The following is a 23,453-nucleotide window of genomic DNA, read 5'->3' on the forward strand; positions in this document are numbered from 1 at the left end:
ATTTTATTTTTAAACTTTACAATATTGTATTGGTTTGCCATATATCAAAATGAATCCGCCACAGGTATACATGTGTTCCCCATCCTGAACCCTCCTCCCTCCTCCCTCCCAATACCATCCCTCTGGGTCGTCCCAGTGCACCAGCCCCAAGCATCCAGTATCATGCATCAAACCTGGACTGGTGACTTGTTTCATATATGATATTTTACATGTTTCAATGCCATTCTCCCAAATCATCCCAACCTCTCCCTCTCCTAGAGTCCAAAAGACTGTTCTATACATCAGTGTCTCTTTTGCTGTCTCGTATACAGGGTTATTGTTACCATCTTTCTAAATTCCATATATATGCGTTAGTATACTGTATTGATGTTTTTCTTTCTGGCTTACTTCACTCTGTATAATAGGCTCCAGTTTCACCCACCTCATTAGAACTGATTTAAATGTATTCTTTTTAATGGCTGAGTAATACTCCATTGTGTATATGTACCAAAGCTTTCTTATCCGTTCATCTGCTGATGGACATCTAAGTTGCTTCCATGTCCTGGCTATTATAAACAGTGCTGCGATGAACATTGGGGTACAAGTGTCTCTTTCAATTCTGGTTTCCTCAGTGTATATGCCCAGCAGTGGGATTGCTGGGTCATAAGGCAGTTCTATTTCCAGTTTTTAAAGGAATCTCCACACTGCTCTCCATAGTGGCTGTACTAGTTTGCATTCCCACCAACAGTGTAAGAGGGTTCCCTTTTCTGCACACCCTCTCCAGCATTTATTGCTTGTAGACTTTTGGATCGCAACCATTTTGACTGGTGTGAAAAGGTACCTCATTGTGGTTTTGATTTGCATTTCTCTGATAATGAGTGATGTTGAGCATCTTTTCATGTGTTTGTTAGCCATCTGTATGTCTTCTTTGGAGAAATGTCTATTTAGTTCTTTGGCCCATTTTTTGATTGGGTCATTTATTTTTCTGGAGTTGAGCTGTAGGAGTTGCTTGTATATTTTTGAGATTAGTTGTTTGTCAGTTGCTTCATTTGCTATTATTTTCTCCCATTCTGAAGGCTGTCTTTTCACCTGGCTTATAATTTCCTTTGTTGTGCAGAAGCTTTTAAGTTTAATTAGGTCCCATTTGTTTATTTTTGCCTTTATTTCCAATATTCTGGGAGGTGGGTCGTAAAGGATCCTGCTGTGATTTATGTTGGAGAGTGTTTTGCCTATGTTCTCCTCTAGGAGTTTTATAGTTTCTGGTCTTACATTAAGATCTTTAATCCATTTTGAGTTTAATTTCGTGTATGGTGTTAGAAAGTGTTCTAGTTTCATCCTTTTACAAGTGGTTGACCAGTTTTCCCAGCACCACTTGTTAAAGAGATTATCTTTAATCCCTTGTATATTCTTGCCTCCTTTGTCAAAGATAAGGTGTCTATATGTGCGTGGATTTATCTCTGGGCTTTCTATTTTGTTCCATTGATCTATATTTCTGTCTTTGTGCCAGTACCATACTGTCTTGATGACTGTGGCTTTGTAGTAGAGCCTGAAGTCAGACAGGTTGATTCCTCCAGTTCCATTCTTCTTTCTCAAGATTGCTTTGGCTATTCCAGATTTTTTGTATTTCCATACAAATTGTGAAATTATTTGTTCTAGCTCTGTGAAGAATACCGTTGGTAGCTTGATAGGGATTGCATTGAATCTGTAAATTGCTTTGGGTAGTATACTCATTTTAAATATATTGATTCTTCCAATCCATGAACATGGTATATTTCTTCATCTATTAGTGTCCTCTTTGATTTCTTTCACCAGTGTTTTATAGTTTTATATATATAGGTCTTTAGTTTCTTTAGGTAGATATATTCCTAAGTATTTTATTCTTTTCGTTGCAATGGTGAATGGAGTTGTTTCCTTAATTTCTCTTTCTATTTTCTCATTATTAGTGTATAGGAATGCAAGGGATTTCTGTGTGTTGATTTTATATCCTGCAACTTTACTATAGTCATTGATTAGCTCTAGTAATTTTCTGGTGGAGTCTTTAGGGTTTTCTATGTAGAGGATCATGTCATCTGCAAACAGTGAGAGTTTTACTTCTTCTTTTCCAATTTGGATTCCTTTTATTTCTTTTTCTGCTCTGATTGCTGTGGCTGAAACTTCCAAAGCTATATTGAATAGTAATGGTGAAAGTGGGCACCCTTGTCTTGTTCCTGACTTTAGAGGAAATGCTTTCAATTTTTCACCATTGAGGATAATGTTTGCTGTGGGTTTGTCATATATAGCTTTTATTCTGTTGAGGTATGTTCCTTCTATTCCTGCTTTCTGGAGAGTTCTTATCATAAATGGATGTTGAATTTTGTCAAAGGCTTTCTCTGCATCTATTGAGATAATCATATGGGTTTTATTTTTCAATTTGTTAATGTGATGTATTACATTGATTGATTTGCGGATATTGAAGAATCCTAGCATCCCTGGGATAAAGTGCACTTGGTCATGGTGTATGATCTTTTTAATGTGTTGTTGGATTCTGATTGCTAGAATTTTGTTAAGGATTTTTGCATTTATGTTCATCAGTGATATTGGCCTGTAGTTTTCTTTTTTTGTGGCATCTTTGTCAGGTTTTGGTATTAGGGTGATGGTAGCCTCATAGAATAAGTTTGGAAGTTTACCTTCCTGTGCAATTTTCTGGAAGAGTTTGAGTAGGATAGGTGTTAGCTCTTATCTAAATTTTTGGTAGAATTCAGCTGTGAAGCCGTCTGGTCCTGGGCTTTTGTTTGCTGGAAGATTTCTGATTGCAGTTTCAATTTCCGTGCTTGTGATGGGTCTGTTAAGATTTTCTATTTCTTCCTGATCAAGTTTTGGAAAGTTGTACTTTTCTAAGAATTCGTCCATTTCTTCCAAGTTGTCCATTTTATTGGCATATAATTGCTGATAGTAGTCTCTTATGATCCTTTGAATTTCTGTGTTGTCTGTTGTGATCTCTCCATTTTCATTTCTAATTTTATTGATTTGATTTTTCTCCCTTTGTTTCTTGATGAATCTGGCTAATGGTTTGTCAATTTTATTTATCCTTTCAAAGAACCAGCTTTTGGCTTTGTTGATTTTTGCTATGGTCTCTTTTGTTTCTTTTGCATTTATTTCTGCCCTAATTTTTAAGATTTATTTCCTTCTACTAACCCTGAGGTTCTTCATTTCTTCCTTTTCTAGTTGCTTTAGGTGTAGAGTTAGGTTATTTATTTGACTTTTTTCTTGTTTCTTGAGGTATGCCTGTATTGCTATGAACTTTCCCCTTAGGACTGCTTTTGCAGTGTCCCACAGGTTTTGGGTTGTGTTTTCATTTTCATTTGTTTCTATGCAAATTTTGATTTCTTTTTTTATTTCTTCTGTGATTTGTTGGTTATTCAGCAGCGTGTTGTTCAGCCTCCATATGTTGGAATTTTAAATAGTTTTTCTCCTGTAACTGAGATCTAATCTTACTGCATTGTGGTCAGAAAAGATGGTTGGAATGATTTCAATTTTTTTTTGAATTTACCAAGGCTAGATTTATTGCCCAGGATGTGATCTATCCTGGAGAAGGTTCTGTGTGCGCTTGAGAAAAAGGTGAAATTCATTGTTTTGGGATGAAATGTTCCATAGATACCAATTAGGTCTGACTGTTCTATTGTATTGTTTAAAGTTTGTGTTTCCTTGTTAATTTTCTGTTTAGTTGATCTACGCATAGGTGTGAGTAGGGTATTAAAGTCTCCCACTATTATTGTGTTATTGTTAATTTATCCTTTCATACTTGTTGGCATTTGTCTTACATATTGTAGTGCTCCTATGTTGGGTGCATATATATTTATAATTGTTACATCTTCTTCTTGGATTGATCCTTTGATCATTATGTAGTGACCTTCTTTGTCTCTTTTCACAGCCTTTGTTTTAAAGTCTATTTTTTATCTGATATGAGTATTGCTACTCCTGCTTTATTTTGGTCCCTATTTGCATGGAAAATCTTTTTCCAGCCCTTCACTTTCAGTCTGTATATTGAATAGTAGTGGTGAGAGTGGGTAGCCTTGTCTTGTTTCTGACTTTAGGGGAAATGCTTTCAATTTTTCACCATTGAGGATAATGTTTGTTGTGGGTTTATCATATATGGCTTTTATTCTGTTGAGGTATGTTCCTTCTATTCCTGCTTTCTGGAGAGTTTTTATCCTAAATGGATGTTGAATTTTGTCAAAGGCTTTCTCTGTATCTATTGAGATAATCATATGGTTTTTATTTTTCATATTAATGTGGTATATTATGTTTTTTTTATTAATTTTTTTTTCTAAATTTTTAAAAGAAAATCCATCCTGAACCCTCCTCCCTCCTCCCTCCCCATATCATCCCTCTGGGTCGTCCCAGTGCACCAGTCCCAAGCATCCAGCATCGTGCATTGAACCTGGACTGGCATCTCGTTTCATACATGACATTTCACATGTTTCAATGCCATTCTCCCAAATCTTGCCACCCTCTCCCTCTCCCACAGAGTCCATAAGCCTGTTCTATACATCAGTGTCTCTTTTGCTATCTCGTATAGAGGGTTATCGTTACCATCTTTCTAAATTCCATATATATGCGTTAGTATACTGTATTGGTGTTTGTCCTTCTGGCTTACTTCACTCTGTATAATAGGCTCCAGTTTCATCCACCTCATTAGAACTGATTCAAATGTATTCTTTTTAATGGCTGAGTAATACTCCATTGTGTATATGTACCAAAGCTTTCTTATCCGTTCATCTGCTGATGGACATCTAGGTTGCTTCCATGTCCTGGCTATTATAAACAGTGCTGCGATGAACATTGGGGTACACGTATCTCTTTCCCTTCTGGTTTCCTCAGTGTGTATGCCCAGCAGTGGGATTGCTGGATCATAAGGCAGTTCTATTTCCAGTTTTTTAAGGAATCTCCACACTGCTCTCCATAGTGGCTGTACTAGTTTGCATTCCCACCAACAGTGTAAGAGGGTTCCCTTTTCTCCACACCCTCTCCAGCATTTATTATTTGTAGACTTTTGGATCGCAGCCATTCTGACTGGTGTGAAATGGTATCTCATAGTGGTTTTGATTTGCATTTCTCTGATAATGAGTGATGTTGAGCATCTTTTCATGTGTTTGTTAGCCATCTGTATGTCTTCTTTGGAGAAATGTCTATTTAGATCTTTGGCCCATTTTTTGATTGGGTCATTTATTTTTCTGGAGTTGAGCTGGAGGAGTTGCTTGTATATTTTTGAGATTAGTTGTTTGTCGGTTGCTTCATTTGCTATTATTTTCTCCCATTCTGAAGGCTGTCTTTTCACTTTGCTAATAGTTTCCTTTGATGTGCAGAAGCTTTAATTTTAATTAGGTCCCATTTGTTTATTTTTGCTTTTATTTCCAATATTCTGGGAGGTGGGTCATAGAGGATCCTGCTGTGATGTATGTCAGAGAGTGTTTTGCCTATGTTCTCCTCTAGGAGTTTTATAGTTTCTGGTCTTACGTTGAGATCTTGAAATCATATGGTTTTTATTTTTCATATTAATGTGGTATATTATGTTGATTGATTTGCAGATGTTCAAGAATCCTTGCATCCCTGAGATAAAGCCCACTTGGTCATGATGTATGATGTTTTCAATATGTTGTTGGATTCTGTTTGCTAGAATTTTGTCAAGGATTTTTGCATCTATGTTCATCAGTGATATTGGCCTGTAGTTTTCTTTTTTTGTGGCATCTTTGTCTGATTCTGGTATTAGGGTGATGGTGGCCTCATAGAATGTGTTTGGCAGTTTACCTTCCTCTGAAATTTTCTGGAAGAATTTGAGTAGGATAGGTGTTAGCTCTTCTCTAAATTTTTGGTAGAATTCAGCTGTGAAGCCGTCTGGACCTGGGCTTTTGTTTGCTGGAAGATTTTTGATTACAGTTTCAATTTCCATGCTTGTGATGGGTCTATTAAGATTTTCTGTTTCATCCTGGTTCAGTTTTGGAAACTTATACTCTTCTAAGAATTCGTCCATTTCTTCCAAGTTGTCCATTTTATTGGCATATAGTTGCTGATAATAGTCTCTTATGATCCTTTGTTTTTCTGTGTTGTCTGTTGTGATTTCTCCATTTACATTTCTAATTTTGTTGATTTTGTTCTTCTGCCTTTTTTTCTTGATGAGTCTGGCTAATGGTTTGTCTGTTTTTTTATATACTCAAAGAGCCAGCTTTTAGTTTTGTTGATTTTTGCTATAGTCTCCTTTGTTTCTTTTTCATTTATTTATGCCCAAATTTTTATAATTTCTTTCCTTCTACTAACCCTGGGGTTCTTCATTTCTTCTTTTTGTATTTGCTTGAGGTGTAAAGTTAGGTTATTTACTTGATTTTTCTCTTGTCTTTTTCAATCTTCTATCAATTATAAGAAAATGGTCTTCTAGAAACTCACGCAAGGTAATTAAGAGTTTTTCTTTATATTCTTTTATATTAAATGTTTTCAGCTTATTAAATTTTCTCAACTCAGAAAAATATGTCACTATGTGATGTTTCATTGTTGAGTTAATTAAGAGATTCCAGTATCTGTTTCTGTATATCCGATCACTGCTTTAACTTTTATCTTTTCATTTTTTGAATAGTAGACAGTACCATTGCTATATCATGCCTTAATTATTGGAATTCTTCCTAATATTACTAGGCAGAACAGCTTCATTCAGTGGAATAAACAGGACTTTCTTTCTGACATTGACTAAATCCAGTGGTGGTGAAAAATTTCACTTACATAATTTGTAATAACTGAGCATTTGAATCAGTGAATGTCTCAGTTCCAACAAGTGATAGTTTATTCTGACGTTTTCCCATATTATTTATTTCTTCACATTCTTTAATAAGTTCTTCAGCATCTGTAGTATCTTCTACATCTGTGTGCTTAGTCACTCAGTCATGTCTGACTCTTTGAAACCCCAAGACTCCTGTCCTTGGTATCCTCAGGCAAGAATACTGAGGTGGGCAACCCACTCCACATCTATAGTACAGTCTGTATCTATATCTTGTTGATTCAGTGCCTTGTGCTTGTGATTTTCTTAATTTTATGATAATTTTTAAAAGGTCTGAGATCTTGAGCAAGTCCTTCAAACATCTGAGCATCAGTTTTGTTATCACTCTATTCAGAGAATGTGCTAGAGAATAAATGGTACTTGAAGGTAAACCTTCAAGTTAATTGGTTTCCTGAGTTCCCCACCCCTTTGTCTTGCCCTCCCAACCAGAGGGGTTTTGGAGCTGTCATTGATGCAGGAGCTATAGAAGAATGGCACTTGGGGAAAAAAAGAATGGCACTTGAGGCCTGGCTGGAATTTGAGTATTAAGGTTTGTATATGCAATTCCAACATGTGGGAAAATTTCCCCTACAGCCATCAAGCAGTTGTCTGACACCAGATAGCAATTGTCTGACACCAGACACTGAAATTCAATTCAAATCTGATGTTATCTAACTAGAGATAGTATCAGATTTCACAGGTTAAGGGCTCAGCCCTACAAACTGCCCCTCCTGCTTCAGATACCAATTGCAAGTTCAGGTTATCTCCTGTGTCTCTCACCAACTGGCTAAAAATCAGAGCTTCCTATGACCACTTGGATTCAATTAATTTGTTAGAAAGGCTCACAGGACTTATAAAACTGTTTTACTCACTATATTACCAGTTTATTACAAAGCACATTAAAAGTTAGGAATCAGCAGCTACAGGAACAGATACCACGTGCAAGGTCCTGATCAAAGGGACTCTGTCCCTGTGGAGAGTGGGCCCATCACTGTGGTGTATGAAATATTTCTAGTTCACAAACCTAGAAGTTCTCCAAACCCATCCTTTTGTTTTTAATGGAATCTTCATTACCTATGTATGGTTAATTAAATCACTGGCCACTGAAGACTGATTCCATTTTCAGCCCTCTCTCCTCCTCAGAGGTCAGGGAATGGGATTGAAAGTGCCACCTCCCTTATCACTTGCTTATCTTGGCAACCAAGCCAGCCCTCATTCTTCCCTACCTTCTAAAATCACCTTATTAGCATAACAAAAAACACCATTTTTACTCTCAGCACAAGAAATTGCAAGGGTTTTATAGGAGCTCTGCGCCAGAAAAAGGGAGATATCTTATTCTAAGTTGCAATATCACAAGTATCCAGTTCCCTAGTGTTGCAGGAAAGAGAGTAGGACTAGAGAGCATGATTACATCCCAGGTTGTGTCTGACTCCCTGGGACAGCTGCCAAATGTGGGTTCTGGGCTCCTTACAGGAAAGAATTCAAGAGTGAGCCACAGTAGGGGGAAAGAAGATTTATTCAGGGAGATAAACACTCCATAGACAGAGTGTGGACCATCTTCAAAGGCAAGGGTCACCAGGGTATGGCGTTATGGGGCTATTAGTTTTTATAGGATTGGGTAAGTGTATAGGCTAATGAGTAAAAGGATTATCCTAACTATTTGCGGAAAGGGATGGGGGTTTCTAGAAACTGGGGATGGAGAAGCTCTATACAGTCAACAAAAACAAGACTAGGAGCTGACCGTGGCTCAGATCATGAACTCCTTATTACCAAATTCAGACTTAAATTGAAGAAAGTAGGGAAAACCACTAGACCATTCAGGTATGACCTAAATCAAATCCCTTATGATTATACAGTGGAAGTGAGAAATAGATTTAAGGGCCTAGATCTGATAGACAGAGTGCCTGATGAACTATGGAATGAGGTTAATGACATTGTACAGGAGACAGGGATCAAGACCATCCCCATGGAAAAGAAATGTAAAAAAGCAAAATGGCTGTCTGGGGAGGCTTTACAAATAGCTGTGAAAAGAGAAGTGAAAAGCAAAGGAGAAAAGGAAAGACGTAAGCATCTGAATGCAGAGTTTCAAAGAATAAAAAGAGATAAAAAGCCTTTCTTAGCGATCAATGCAAAGAAATAGAGGAAAACAACAGAATGGGAAAGACTAGAGATCTCTTCAAGAAAATTAGAGATACCAAGGGAACATTTCATGCAAAGATGGGTTCCATAAAGGACAGAAATGGTATGGACCTAACAGAAGCAGAAGATATTAAGAAGAGATGGCAAGAATACGCAGAAGAACTGTACAAAAAAGATCTTCACGACCCAGATAATCATGATGGTGTGATCACTGACCTAGAGCCAGACATCCTGGAATGTTAAGTCAAATGGGCCTTAGAAAGCATCACTATGAACAAAGCTAGTGGAGGTGATGGAATTCCAGTTGAGCTCTTTCAAATTCTGAAAGATGATGCTGTGAAAGTGCTGCACTCAGTATGCCAGCCAATTTGGAAAACTCAGCAGTGGCCACAGGACTGGAAAAGGTCAGGTTTCATTCCAATCCCAAAGAAAGGCACTGCCAAAGAATGCTCAAACTACCACACAGTTGCACTCATCTCACACGCTAGTAAAGTAATGCTCAAAATTCTCCAAGCCAGGCTTCAGCAATACATGAACCGTGAACTTCCTGATGTTCAAGCTGGTTTTAGAAAAGTCAGAGGAACCAGAGATCAAATTGCCAACACCTGCTGGACCACAGAAAAAGCAAGAGAGTTCCAGAAAAACATCTCTGCTTTATTGACTATGCCAAAGCCTTTGACTCTGTGGATCACAACAAATTCTGGAAAATTCTGAAAGAGATGGGAATACCAGACCACCTGACCTGCCTCTTGAGAAATCTGTATGCAGGTCAGGAAGCAACAGTTAGAACTGGACATGGAACAACAGACTGGTTCCAAATAAGAAAAGGAGTACATCAAGGCTGTATATTGTCACCCTGTTTATTTTACTTATATGCAGAGTACATCATGAGAAACGCTGGACTGGAATAAGCACAAGCTGGAATCAAGATTGCCGGGAGAAATATCAATAACCTCAGATATGCAGATGACACCACCCTTATGGCAGAAAGTGAAGAAGAACTAAAAAGCCTCTTGATGAAAGTGAAAGTGGAGAGTGAAAAAGTTGGCTTAAAGCTGAACGAAGAAAAAAAGCTAAAGAAAACGAAGATCATGGCATCTGGTCCCATCACTTCATGGGAAATAGATGGGGAATCAGTGGAAACAGTGTCAGACTTTATTTTGGGGGGCTCAAAAATCACTGCAGATGGTGACTGCAGCCATGAAATTAAAAGACGCTTACTCCTTGGAAGGAAAGTTATGACCAACCTAGACAGCATATTGAAAAGCAGAGACATTACTTTGCCAACAAAGGTCCGTCTAGTCAAGGCTATGGTTTTTCCTGTGGTCATGTATGGATGTGAGAGTTGGACTGTGAAGAAGGCTGAGCGCTGAAGAATTGATGCTTTTGAACTGTGGTTTTGGAGAAGACTCTTGAGAATCACTTGGACTGCAAGGAGATCCAACCAGTCCATTCTGAAGGAGATCAGCCCTGGGATTTCTTTGGAAGGAATGATGCTAAAGCTGAAACTCCAGTACTTTGGCCACCTCATGCGAAGAGTTGACTCATTGGAAAAGGCTCTGATGCTGGGAGGGATTGGGGGCAGGAGGAGAAGGGGACGACAGAGGATGAGATGGCTGGATGGCATCACTGATTTGATGGACATGAGTCTGAGTGAACTCCCGGAGTTGGTGATGGACAGGGAGGCCTGGCATGCTGTGATTCATGGGGTCGCAAAGAGTTGGACACGACTGAGTGACTGAACTGAACTAATCCACTTTTTGGCCTTTTATCCGATCACATCAGATCAGATCAGTGATGCACAATATGAAAGTTGCAAGTTTTGTTTTAATATTTATTTTTATTGATTGCTTCACAATATTGCTTTGATTTCTGTTATACATCAATATGAATTAATCATAGGTGTATATATGGCCCCTCCCTCTTGAATATCCCTCCCACGTCCCACCCATTCCCAGCCCTCTAGGTTACTATAGAGTCCCAGTTTGATTTCTCCGAGGCATATAGCAAATTCCCGTTTGCTATCTATTTACATATGTTAGTATATATGCATCCATGCTATTCTCTTCATTTGTTTCACCCTCTCCCTCATTTCCCCCACCCTTGTCCATAAGTCTGTTCTCTATGTCTTTGTCTCCATTGCTGCTCTCTGAAAAGTTTAGTCAGTAACATCGGTCTGGATTCCACATACATGCATTAATATATTATACTTCTTTTCTCTTTCTGACTTACTTCACTCTGTGTAATAGGCTGTAGGCTCATCTACCTCATTAGAACTGACTCAAATGTGTTCATTTTTATGGCTGAGTACTATTTCATTGTGTATATGTACCACATCTTCTTCATCCACTCATCTTCCAGGCCTTGGCTATTCTAAATAGTGTTGCAATTCTAAATAGTATTGCAAAGATACTCCGATGTATCTTTTTCAGTTTTGGTTTCTTCAGGGTATATGCCTAGAAGTGGAATTGCTGGGTCATATGGTTTTATTTATAGTTTTTTAAAGAATCTCCATTCTGAAGGAGATCAGCCCTCGGATTTCTTTGGAGGGGATGATGCTGAAGCTGAAACTCCAGTACTTCAGCCACCTCATGTGAAGAGTTGACTCATTGGAAAAGACTCTGATGCTGGGAGCGATTGGAGGCAGGAGGAGAAGGGGACGATAGAGGATGAGATGGCTGGATGGCATCACTGACTCGATGCACGTGAGTCTGAGTGAATTCCAGGTGTTGGTGATGGACAGGGAGGCCTGGTGTGCTGCGATTCATGGGGTCACAAAGAGTCAGACACGACTGAGTGACTGAACTGAAGGAATCTCCATACTATCTTCCACAGTGACTGTATCAATTTACATTCCCACCAGCAGTGTTAGAGTGTTCCCTTTTCTCCATACCCTCTCCAGCACTTGTTGTTTGTGGATTTTTTGGCTATGGCCATTCTGTCTGGTGCTAGGATTCTTTAATAAATGCAGATCAATCAGTGTTATACACCATATTAACAACTTGAAAGCTAAAAACCATACTATAATTTCAATAGGTGCAGAAAAAGCTTTTGAAAAAATTCAGCACCCATTTATGATAAAAGCTCTTCAAAAAATTGGCATAGAAGGAACCTACTTTAACATAATAAAAGCCATATACCACAAGCCCAGAGCAAACATTACTCTAAATGGTGAAAAAACTGAAAAGGATTCCCTCTAAGATCAGGAATAAGACAAGGGTACCCACTCTCGCCACTATTATTTAATATAGTTTTGGAAGTCCTAGCTGTGGCAATCAAAGAGAAAGAAATAAGAGGAATCCATATTGAAAAGGAAGAAGTATAACTCTCACTATTTGCAGATGACATGATATGTTACTTAGAAAAACCTACAGATACCATCAGAAAATTGTGTTAAGCTTTGTTTGGGCCAAAATGAGGACTGCAGCCTAGGAGGCAACACCTCAGATAGCTCTGAGAGACTGCTTCAAAGAGGCAATGGAAAGAAAGTCAATATATAAGGTTTTGGTGAAGGTGGAGTTCAATACAATTAAGGCCTCATTTTACAAAAGTTTTTTTGCTAGTCACAAGGATCTGATGTTACCATGAAGAGAATTAGTGCTTTTCTAGATATCAGTCAGTTCAGCTGCACAGTCGTGTCTGACTCTTTGTGACTCCATGGACTGCAGCACGCCAGGTTTCCCTGTCCATCACCAACTCCCGGAGCTTGCTCAACTCATGTTCATTGAGTCAGTGATGCCATCCAACCATCCTATCCTCTGTCATCCCCTTCTCCTCCTGCTTTTAATGTTTTCCAGCTGACAAGGCAATGGCACCCCACTCCAGTACTCTTGCTTGGAAAATCCCATGGACGGGGGAGCCTCGTAGGCTGCAGCCCATGGGGTCGCTAAGATTCAGACAAGACTGAGCGACTTCACTTTCACTTTTCACTTTCATGCATTGGAGAAGGAAATGGCAACCCACTCTAGTGTTCTTGCCTGGAGAATCCCAGGGATGAGGGAACCTGGTGGGCTGCCATCTATGGGGTCGCACAGAGTCGGACACGACTGAAGCAACTTAGCAGCAGCAGCAGGGTCTTTTCCAGTGAGTCACGTCTTTGCATCAGGTGGCCAAATTATTGAAGTTTCAGCTTCAGCATCAGTCCTTCCAATGAATATTCAGGACTGATCTTTAGGATGGACTGTTTGGATCTCCTTGCAATTCAAGGAACTCTCAGGAGTCTTCTCCAACACCACAGTTCAGAAGCATCAATTCTTTGGTGCTCAGCTTTCTTTATAGTTCAACTCTCACATCCAAACATGACTACTGGAAAAACCAAAGCTTTGACTAGATGAACCTTTGTTGGCAGAGTGATGTCTCTGCTTTTTAATATGCTGTCTAGGTTGGTCATAGCTTTTCTTCTAAGGAGCAAGCATCTTTTGACTTCACAGCTGTAGTCACCACCTGCAAAGATTTTGGAGCCAAAAATAAATAAAGTCTGTCACTGTTTCCATTGTTTCCCCATCTATTTGTCATGAAGAGATGGGACCAGATGCCATGATCTTAGTTTTCTGAATGTTGAGTTTTAAGCCAACTTTTTCACTCTCCTCTTTCACTTTCATCAAGAGGTTCTTTAGTTCTTCTTCATTTTCTGCCATAAAGGTGGTGTCATCTGTATATGTGATGTTATTGATATTTCTCCTGGCAATCTTGATTCCAGCTTGCACTTCATCCAACCTGGCATTTCTCACGATGTACTCTGCATGTAAGTTAAATAACGGAGAAGGCAATGGCACCCCACTCCAGTACTCTTGCCTGGAAAATCCCATGGACAGAGGAGCCTGGTGGGCTGCAGTCCATGGGGTCACTAAGAGTCAGACAGGACTAAGCGACTTCACTTTCACTTTTCACTTTCATTCATTGGAGAAGGAAATGGCAACCCACTCCAGTGTTCTTTCCTGGAGAGGGTGACAATATACTGCCTTGATGTACTCCTTTCCCAATTTGGAACCAGTCTGTTGTTCCATGTCTAGTTCTAACTGTTGCTTCTTGACCTGCATACAGATTTGTCAAGAGGCATGTCAGGTGGTCTGGTATTCCCATCTCTTTCAGAATTTTCCAGAATTTGTTGTGATCCACAGAGTCAAAGGCTTTGGCATAGTCAATAAAGCAGAAGTAGATGTTTCTCTGGAACTCTCCTGGTTTTTCTATGATCCAACGAATGTTGGCAATTTGATCTCTGGTTCAATGCAATGGTATCTGAAAATTTGCCCCCAAATAAGGTTAGGTGTTAGAAAGCTCATTTTGCTTTTGAGAAAAGTATACTATGGATATTCACTCTTTGGGACTAAGGCAAAGATATATTATAAATTGTGTGGCTTATATTCTTTCCCCCTTTTGCACTCTTCCTGCTCTTTCCCATTCAAGATTCTCATCAGTGGCCTCTAAGTTGTGTAATTAACGAACCACTTGCTGAAAGATACATTTACTTATATTCTATGATTTTGTGTAAAATGTCTCTAAGAATTAGGTACAGCTTAATATGCCTTTTGGCATCAAGACCTGGGAGACCAAGTTTGGTGCTTTATAAACTAGACCCCTGGAGGAAGGGATGGACGCCCACTCCAGTATTCTTTCCTGAAGAATCCCACGGACAGAGGAACCTGGCAGGCTATGGTCCACAGGGTCGCAAAGAGTCAGACATGACTAAAGTTACTTAGCACAGCCCAGCACAAACTTTCAGGAACTCTGATTCTTGATATCTGGTAAGAATGTGGTGCTGAAAATGTGAAGGTGTTGGGAGTCAGTGTCTCAATGGAGGGGAGATAAATTTGCTGATAGTACAAATTTGGACCAATGGAGTAATGATGGTTGGTGCCACAGTAGTGGAGACCAAAGAAATATTTTACTTACTTTAAATTATCAACAGAATTTATTGTTGATATAAAAATTATTTAAATATATTTTGCAAGTAACTTGTAAAGCAATTAACAGAACCAAAACAACTTCCCTGGAAAACTATAATGTATAGACATTTTGAGTATTTTTTTTTTTTTTAATTTGCATCTGGGCTTTCTTTTCATGAATCTAATAATTTGCTTACTCATCATAGTGCTTTGTACTATTTTTTTTACTGTGATAAAATTCATGTTAAATAAAATTTGCCATTTAAAATGTATAGCTCAATGGCAGGCATTGTGTGTCACACTGTTCTGCAACTATCAACCATACATCTCCAGAACTCATTTCATTTTGACTAACTGAAAGAGTACCCACTAAACAACAGTTCCCCATTTCTCCCTATTCCCAGCCCCTACCAATGACCATTCTACTTTATGTCTCTATGAATCTGACTACTCCAGGTATCTCGTGTAAGTAGAATCATATAATATTTGTCCTTTGCTGTCTGCCATAGTTCATTCACATAATGCCCTGAAATTTCATCCATGTTGTTGCTATATATCAGCCTGATGGTTTCATTTACATATATTGTAAAAGGAAGATTGTTAATCACACTATTCTGACTAGGAATTCCTGACAACTTTTGTGATAAAAGTGACTAAGATAAAGATCAGCAAACTTTTTCTCTAAAGGGCCAATTTGTTGGACAAATAAAAATTTATTTTTAGAAATTGACTCATGTGAGTCAATGGCAAATCCAAAATCTGCAGGGTAAGCCAGCAGGTTGGGAACCCAGGGAAGTGTTGAATGTACAGCAAGACTCCAAAGGCTATCTGCTGGGAGAATTCTATCTTTCTTTGGGGACCTCAGTCTGCTTTTGCTTAAGACCTTCAACTGATTGAATGAGACTTACCTACATTATGGGAGTAATCTGCTTTGCTCTAAGTCTACTGATTTAAATGTTAATCCCATCTGAAGAATATCTCCACAGCAACAAACAGATGATGTTTGACCAAATATCTGAGTACTATGTCCTAGTTGGGAGAAGGCAATGGCAACCCACTCCAGTACTCTAGCCTGGAAAATCCCATGGATGGAGGAGCCTGTAGGCTGCAGGGTCACTAAGAGTCAAGACAAGCTTTAACGACTTCACTTTCACTTTTCACTTTCATGCATTGGAGAAGGAAATGGCAAGCCACTCTAGTGTTCTTGCCTGGAGAATCCCAGGGATGGCGGAGCCCGGTGGGCTGCCATCTATGGGGTCACATAGAGTCGGACACGACTGAAGTGATTTAGCAGCAGCAGCAGCATGTCCTAGTCAATTTGACACACAAAATTACCATCACAGTCAGATAGTAAATATTTTTGGCTTTTTTAAAAATAGTTTCTGCTGTTTAGTGCAGGAAAAAGCTCTCCTCAACCCTGTCCTGGCATGATTTGAAAATTAAACTTACAAAGACAAACAAATTTATTTATGACCCTTTTCTTTTGCCAGCTCTGGGTGGCTGGTGGGGTCCTAGTTCCTCAACCAAGGATCATACCCTGGATCCTCAGCAGTGAACACATGGAGTCCTGAATGGAGTCCTAACCACTGGACCACTGAGGAATTCCCCATGCAAATTTATTTAATGTGACATAGGAGCCCTCATTCCTAAGGAAAATTAGTCTAGAATTCCTAAATTCTATAGTTAGAATTTTAAATTCTATAGAAACAGACCTTGATTATTTTTATGCCAAGTTTGTACAGAAATGTCAGAGAGGATGAGGTTAGTGAATAAAACTGGATGAAATTTATTAAAACGTATTTTTCTTATTCCTCTGGGCATCCTTTTGTCTTTGGAAATAAAAATGATCCTTTCCCCTGGGTATAGGATGGGCACCTCTCACAGGAGACTTTTATGACTCATCTCAGAGGAGGGTTGGGAGAAGATCACAGTGACCTTCCTGCTTCTTCTATTTTCTCCGAACCGTCAGCTTAAAATATTCAATGAAGCATATGTTGGGGTGCATGCATGAGTGCGTGCGGGTGTGCTCAGTCCTGTCCGACTCCTTTGTGACCTCATGGACTGTAGCTTGCCAGGCTCCTGTGTCCATGAAATTCTCAGGCAAGAATACTGGCGCAGTTTGCCATTTTCTTCTCCAGGGGATCTTCCTGAGTTAGGGATGGAACACATATCTCTTGAGTCTCCTATATTGGTAGGGGAGTTCTTCACCACCTGAGTCACTGGGGAAGCCCCTGTGTTGGGGATATGTGTGTTAGTCCCTCAGTAGTGTGTGACTCTTTTCGACCTGATGGACTGTAGCCCACCAGGCACCTCTGTCCTTGGGATTTCCAGGCAAGAATACTGGAATGAGTCACCATTCCTTTTTCCAAGGGATGATCCCAACCTAGGGATTGAATGAACCCAGGCCTCCCACCTTGCAGGAAGATTCTTTACCGTCTGAGCCACCAGAGGCAGTATGCCTTTAACCCCATCAGTTGTAACTGCTCAGCTCTGCAGTTGTAACCATAGGTAATATGTAATTAAATGTACAAAGCTATTGTGAGATAACAGAAAAAAAATTAAATGCCAGTCTCTGCTCCCAGTTCCTGCCACAGAGCTCCTAAAACCTTATAAATTCCTAAGTAATAAGAACACTTGTCTTAAAACTCAACATTCGAAAAACTAAGATCATGACACCCAGTCCCATCACTTCATGGCAAATAGATGGGGAAACAGTGGAAACAGTGACAGACTTTATTCTCTTGGGATCCAGAATCACTGCAGATGGTGACTGCAGCCATGAAATTAAAACATGCTTCCTCCTTGGAAGAAAAGCTTTGACCAAACTAGACAGTATATTAAAAAGCAGAGACATTACTTTGCCAACAAAGGTCCATCTAGTCAAAGCTATGGTTTTTCCAGTAGTCATGTATAAATGTGAGAATTGGACTATGAAGAAGGCTGAGTGCCAAGGAATTGACACTTTTGAACTGTGGTTTTGGAGAAGACTCTTGAGAGTCCCTTGGACTGCAAGCAGATCAAACCAGTCAATCCTAAAGGAAATCAACCCTGAACATTCACTAGAAGGACTGATGCTGAAGCTCCAAAACTTTGGCCACCTTATGTGAAGAACTCACTCATTGGTAAAGACCCTGATCCTGGGAAAGATTGAAGACAGGAGGAGAAGGGGGACGACAGAGGATAAGATGGTGGGATGGCATCACCAACTCGATGGACAAGGACAGGGAAGCCTGGTGTACTGCAGTCCATGGGGTCTCAAAGAGTTGAACACAACTGAGTGACTGAACAATAAGAACACTAGGGACACCTCTGGTTCTAATATTTGTCTTTGATCTCATCCTTGACACAGGGCTCCTAAATCTTTTGTAAGCTGCTAAGTGAGAAGAATATTTGGAGCATCTTCTGTTCTAATGAGGTGACTGGGTGGGCTACTGGGTGACTCTTGAACATCAGAAAGACCAAGCCATGCTTAGAAGCCTGGAATTTTTCAGTCCCACCCCTCACTTCTCTAGAGAGGAGAGAGGGGCTGTAAATGGAGTTAATAAATGAACATGCCTATATGAGGAAGGCTCCACAAAAATTCCCAAAGTATGATGTTTGGGAAAATTGTAGGTTGGTGAACTATCTGTGTACTGGGAGGACATTGATGCACCAGGTTCACAGGACAACCCTCCCAGACCTCACCCTAAGTATCTCTTCAGGCTGTTCAGCTGTATCATTTATCATATCCTTTAATAAACTAGGAAACGTAAGTAAAGTTTTCCCTAAATTCTGTGAGTTGCTATAGCAAATAAATTGAGGAGATCATAGGAGCCTCCAAACCACAGAAGTGTTGACTGGGGGGAAAAAAAGCACAACCTAAAAGTTGATAATTCAGTTTTATTTGGCAGATTTTCTGAGGACTGAAGCCCATAAGATAATCCTTCGGTCCTGAGGGACTGTTTCCCAGAGTTAAAAAAGGAGCCAAGATATTTAGGAGCTTTTGCAAAAAATAACCAACCAACCCCCCACCCCACAGCCAGGTGGTGGGAACATTAAAGTCTGCTGTTAATTAGAGGAAAACCAGATATTTCAAGTTAATGAACTTAACACACTTTTTCTATGTTTGGGAGGATGCAAGAGTCTGGGCTCACTGAAATCTTTCCTTTGATGTGCACCTTAACCATATAGGGTCAACACCCTGTTTTTCTCCATCCTGAATCCCCTCAGGGTGCATAGCTGGGGGTGGCTGCAGAGTGTGATGGCTTGATGGTGGCAACATCCTTTGTTTACTGCTATGGCAGGCTACATTCTTTGTCTGCAGAAGTTATGGGTAACCTGGGGAGTATTCCTTGCACTTGGCATCTGATGCAGAGTAGGAGTAGTCTTGTAGAACTGGGCTGTGGGATCTGACCTGTGTTATCTGATACTATATCCAGGTAGATAATATTAGAATTGAGTTAAATTGTAAGACATCCAGCTGGTGTAATGGTTAATTACTTGGTTTAGAGAAAACCCAACACATATTTGGTGATGGAAATGTCAGAAGTGAAGTATTCTATGTGAGTGTGATAATTGTGTAAGGCTAAAGGAGAAACACACAGCAGTTTGGGACCTGGATTTTTCCTTACTTGGGAAAAGTCTGGGTTTTTCTATTCAGCTATGTTCTACATGCACTTTACTCCTAGATACTGAAATTTGAACTTCATATAATTTTTGTATTACAAAATATTCTTTCTTTTGATTCCTTCCCAACCATTAAAAAATGCATAAGTTGTAGGTGGGATGTGATGTGGTCGTTTGACCCGTCTAGAGAATTCTTGCCCCCAAATCTGGAGACATAGTGAGAATGTATATAGAATCTGTGGGTGGAAGAGTATCTTTTTATTGCGTGTGTTTTGTTTCTAAACAAGTAGGTACTTTCTTCCCCTGATCAGCCTCTTCCTGAGTTGGTCCTGGGACTTTCCAAGAAGGCTGCTAAATAGGAGAATCTCCCTCCTGCTGTTCCCAAGGTGGGGGAGGGGGCCTGCAGCAAATATTTCTCTCTCCTGTTGAGCTTCTTGTGAACCAATTGTGCCTGTAGTGAAAGACTGCCACCCAGTGCCTTCAGTTCAGTTCAGTCGCTCAGTCGTGTCCCATTCTTTGTGACCCCATGGACTGCAGCACGCCAGGCTTCCGTGTCCATCACCAACTCCTGGAGCCTACTCAAACTCATGTCCATTACGTTGGTGATGCCATCCAACCATTTCATCCTCTGTTGTCCCCTTCAGTTCAGTTCAGTTGCTCAGTCATATCCAACTCTTTGCGACCCCATGGACTGCAGCACACCAGGCCTCCCTCCCAGTGACTTAAGTAAGGAGAATAAGGGGGCAGTTTTGGGTTTTTGTGTTGTTTTCTCTTTTCACCCAGCTTTCTGCTTGGGTTCTCATATGTGGATTTGTGCACATCGGTTGTGGAATTAAAATTATAATGAACAGAGTCATTACCCTACAAGATGGTTAGGCCATTACAGATGGTTAAGAGTAGTGGTTAAGAGCAGGGGTATTGGAGCCAGGGTGCTGGGCTTGAATCTGAGCTCAACCACCTATGATCTGTGTGACTCTGAGTGTGGATTTTTACTTCTCTGTGTCTCAATTTCCTAACCTGTAAAAGAGATGGAGATTCGAAATAAGTCATATGGTTGTTATTTGAACTAGTGTTAAAGTACCTGGAAGATACTTCATAATGACTGGGCATCCTTGCACTTTTTTCTTTGAGGTTCCCTTTTCCTTAATGATTCATTAATGATACAGAATTAATGATAACTCATTATCTAAGTATATAGCAAATGAGTTCTCTTGTGTTTTCCCTTTCAACTTTATTGTCTTTTGCCAGACAAGTTTCCTTGAACAACTTTTTCTGTTCCCTTTACTTTTTACTTCATATAGTTCATAAATTCAAGTTACAGACAAAAATCTTTCAAATTAGATTTTTTTTTTTCAGTATGTGAAAAATACTTCCTCCCTTGTATGTGAGCCTTCTTCTCCTTTATAGGTGACCATGTTGGAATATTTTTGCATATAATTTTCTGATCCAGGTTTATTCCCTTAACCAAATTTATCTTCAGAATACTTTTATATTTACACAATTATTTTGAAGGTAGTACAGAGAGTTCCCCTATATCTCATACATATATTCCCCTATTATCAATATGTTACATTTGTATGGTACACCCATTACAATAATGAACCAATATTGGTACATTATTATTAACGGAAGTTTATGGTTTATTCAGATGTCCTCAGTTTTTCCATAATGTCCAAGATCTCATTCAGGATGATATATTACATTTAGTACTCCTGTCTCAAGGCTCTTCTTGGTTATGATAAGACTCAGAAAGTTTCTCAGCCTTTATTTTTGATGTTCTTGACAGTTTTGGCAATTACTCGTCAGGTATTTTGTAGAATGTCCCTCAATTGGGATTAAAAAGAAATTAACTTATAATGCATATACAAGAAAATCTTTTAAAAACTGCACAATTCAGTGCTTTTTAATGTATTCACAATGTTTTACAACCCTCCCAAGTATCCAAATCCAGAACATTTCATCATTCTGTAAAGAAACACTTTAACAATTAGCAGTCCATCTCCATTTTTTCTTTCTTTCATTTCCTGACAATCACTAATCAGTTTTCCAACTCTATGGATTTGCCTATTTTGAACAATCATTTAATGGACACATAAAAGAATACAGCCTTTCACTTAACATTTTCAGGGTTCATCCATTTTGTAGCATGAATCAATACTTCATTCCTTTTAATGGCCAAATGCTATTCTATTGTAGTTACACCATACCATATATTTTGCTTATCCATTCACCAGTTGATAGAAATTTGGGTTATTTCCACTTCTGACTATTATAGGAGGGTTGCTATGAAAATTCATGTACAACTTTTTACAGATGTGTGTTTTCATTTATTTTGGGTTACATACTTAGGAATAGAACTCTAGGAGGGAACATATGGTAACTTTATGGTTAAATTTTTAGGTACTCCCAAACTCTTCCTAAATGACTACACTATTTTACATTCCTATGAGCTGTGTTGAAAGGTTCCAATTTCTCCACATCCTTCTTAACACTTGTTATTGTCTTTCTGATTGTAGCCCTCCTAGTGAGTGTGAATTCGTATTTCATGAAGCCATTCATTTGCATTTCTCTAAGAATTAATGATGCTGAGCATCCTTTCATGTGGTGATTGTCCATTTGTTTGCCAGTTTGGGGTGAATTATCAAATTCAAATCCTTTGCCCATTAAATTTTTTGTCTTTTTAGTTTTTAATTGTAAGTCTTCCTTTATCAGATAGCATTATGATTTGCAAATTTTTATACTATTATGCTGGCTGTCTTTTCATTTATTTAAGTAATCGTTCAAGCAAAAACTTAATGTACTTGTGATAAAGTCCAATTTATTTATTTATTTTGGTTGCTTGTGCATTGGTGTATCTAAGAATCAGTCAGAATCACACAGATTTACGTCTTTGTTTCCTAAGAGATTTGCATTTTACTCTTACAAACGAACTGTCATCCATATCCATTTTGAGTTAATTTTTGTATATTGTGTGATGTAGGAGCTCTGATCACTTTTTGCAGACTCCAGTTTCAGTTGCATAGAGAATAATTATAGTCTAGATTTAATGTCTTTTAAACTCATATCTCTGAGTGTTTGAATTGTGATGCCTACATTAAAAAAAAAAAAAAAAGAATGGTTCGGCGATATCATTTTGCTGGGAAGTCTTCTTTTCTGTATATTCACTTGCTAATTGCAGGAAATGCTCACCCCTACAAACGGAATTTATTCTCTTTCAATAAATGAGTGAGCCAAAATGGCCACTCGCTCTGTGTCACTTGTAATGCCGGGATCCTATCATGCCTTTCCCGCCATCCAAAGCCAGCTTCTTAACTATAGTACTTAGTTGCTCAGTCGTGTCTGACTGTTTGTGACTCCCGTGGACTGTATCCCGCTAGGCTCTCTGTCCATGGGATCCTCCAGGCAAGAATACTGGAGTGGGTTGTATGCCCTCCTCCAGGGGAACCTCCCAACCCAGGGATCAAACCCAGGTCTCCAGCATTGTAGGCAGATTCTTTACCGTCTTAGTCACCAAGGAATATTGAGCAGCCACGAAATTAGGAGTCTGGGCAGACTGGCAGAAAGAGCAGGCTAGAAAAGGGTGAAGATGGGTCAAGGAAATTGACAGCAAGTACATTAGAGCTTAGAATTAATTTTGTTTCATGTTAATAATACTTTAATTCTGAAAGCAATCATTACTGTAAAAATACAAACATGGTAAAAAATTTTCAATAGATTAAAATCTAAAATGTCACAGTAAAGAAGTTTAACGAAATCATGACTTGCTTTATATGTGTATATAAAACATATAAATGTAACATAATATCTGTGTTACCCTGCAACAGGATAAGGTCACCAGTGGAAAGCCTGAGGAAACCTGAATAAGGTACGGACTTTTGAATGCTAACAAAAAGGAAATACCCTATTCCCACTCCACTGGGAGGTACCACTCTGGGTTGAAGTACAACTGTTAACATTTGGTGCAATTCTAAGAGCCATTAACTGCCGGCTCATGGTGGTCCCTAGCGCTCCCCGACCCCAAAGGCCGTAGGACTTTGACCACCGGGGTGGGGTAGACACCA

The 23,453-nt window shown here is 39.2% G+C and overlaps 1 pseudogene; it reads right to left on the bottom strand.

The window, feature by feature from the left end:
• The window catches only part of LOC133234713 (centromere protein K-like), a 39,289-nt pseudogene extending 16,950 nt beyond the window's left edge, over positions 1-22,339 (bottom strand).
• Positions 22,340-23,453: the final 1,114 nt, after the last annotated feature.

Source organism: Bos javanicus, chromosome 21, assembly GCF_032452875.1.
Source record: "Bos javanicus breed banteng chromosome 21, ARS-OSU_banteng_1.0, whole genome shotgun sequence".
Taxonomy (NCBI): domain Eukaryota; kingdom Metazoa; phylum Chordata; class Mammalia; order Artiodactyla; family Bovidae; genus Bos; species Bos javanicus.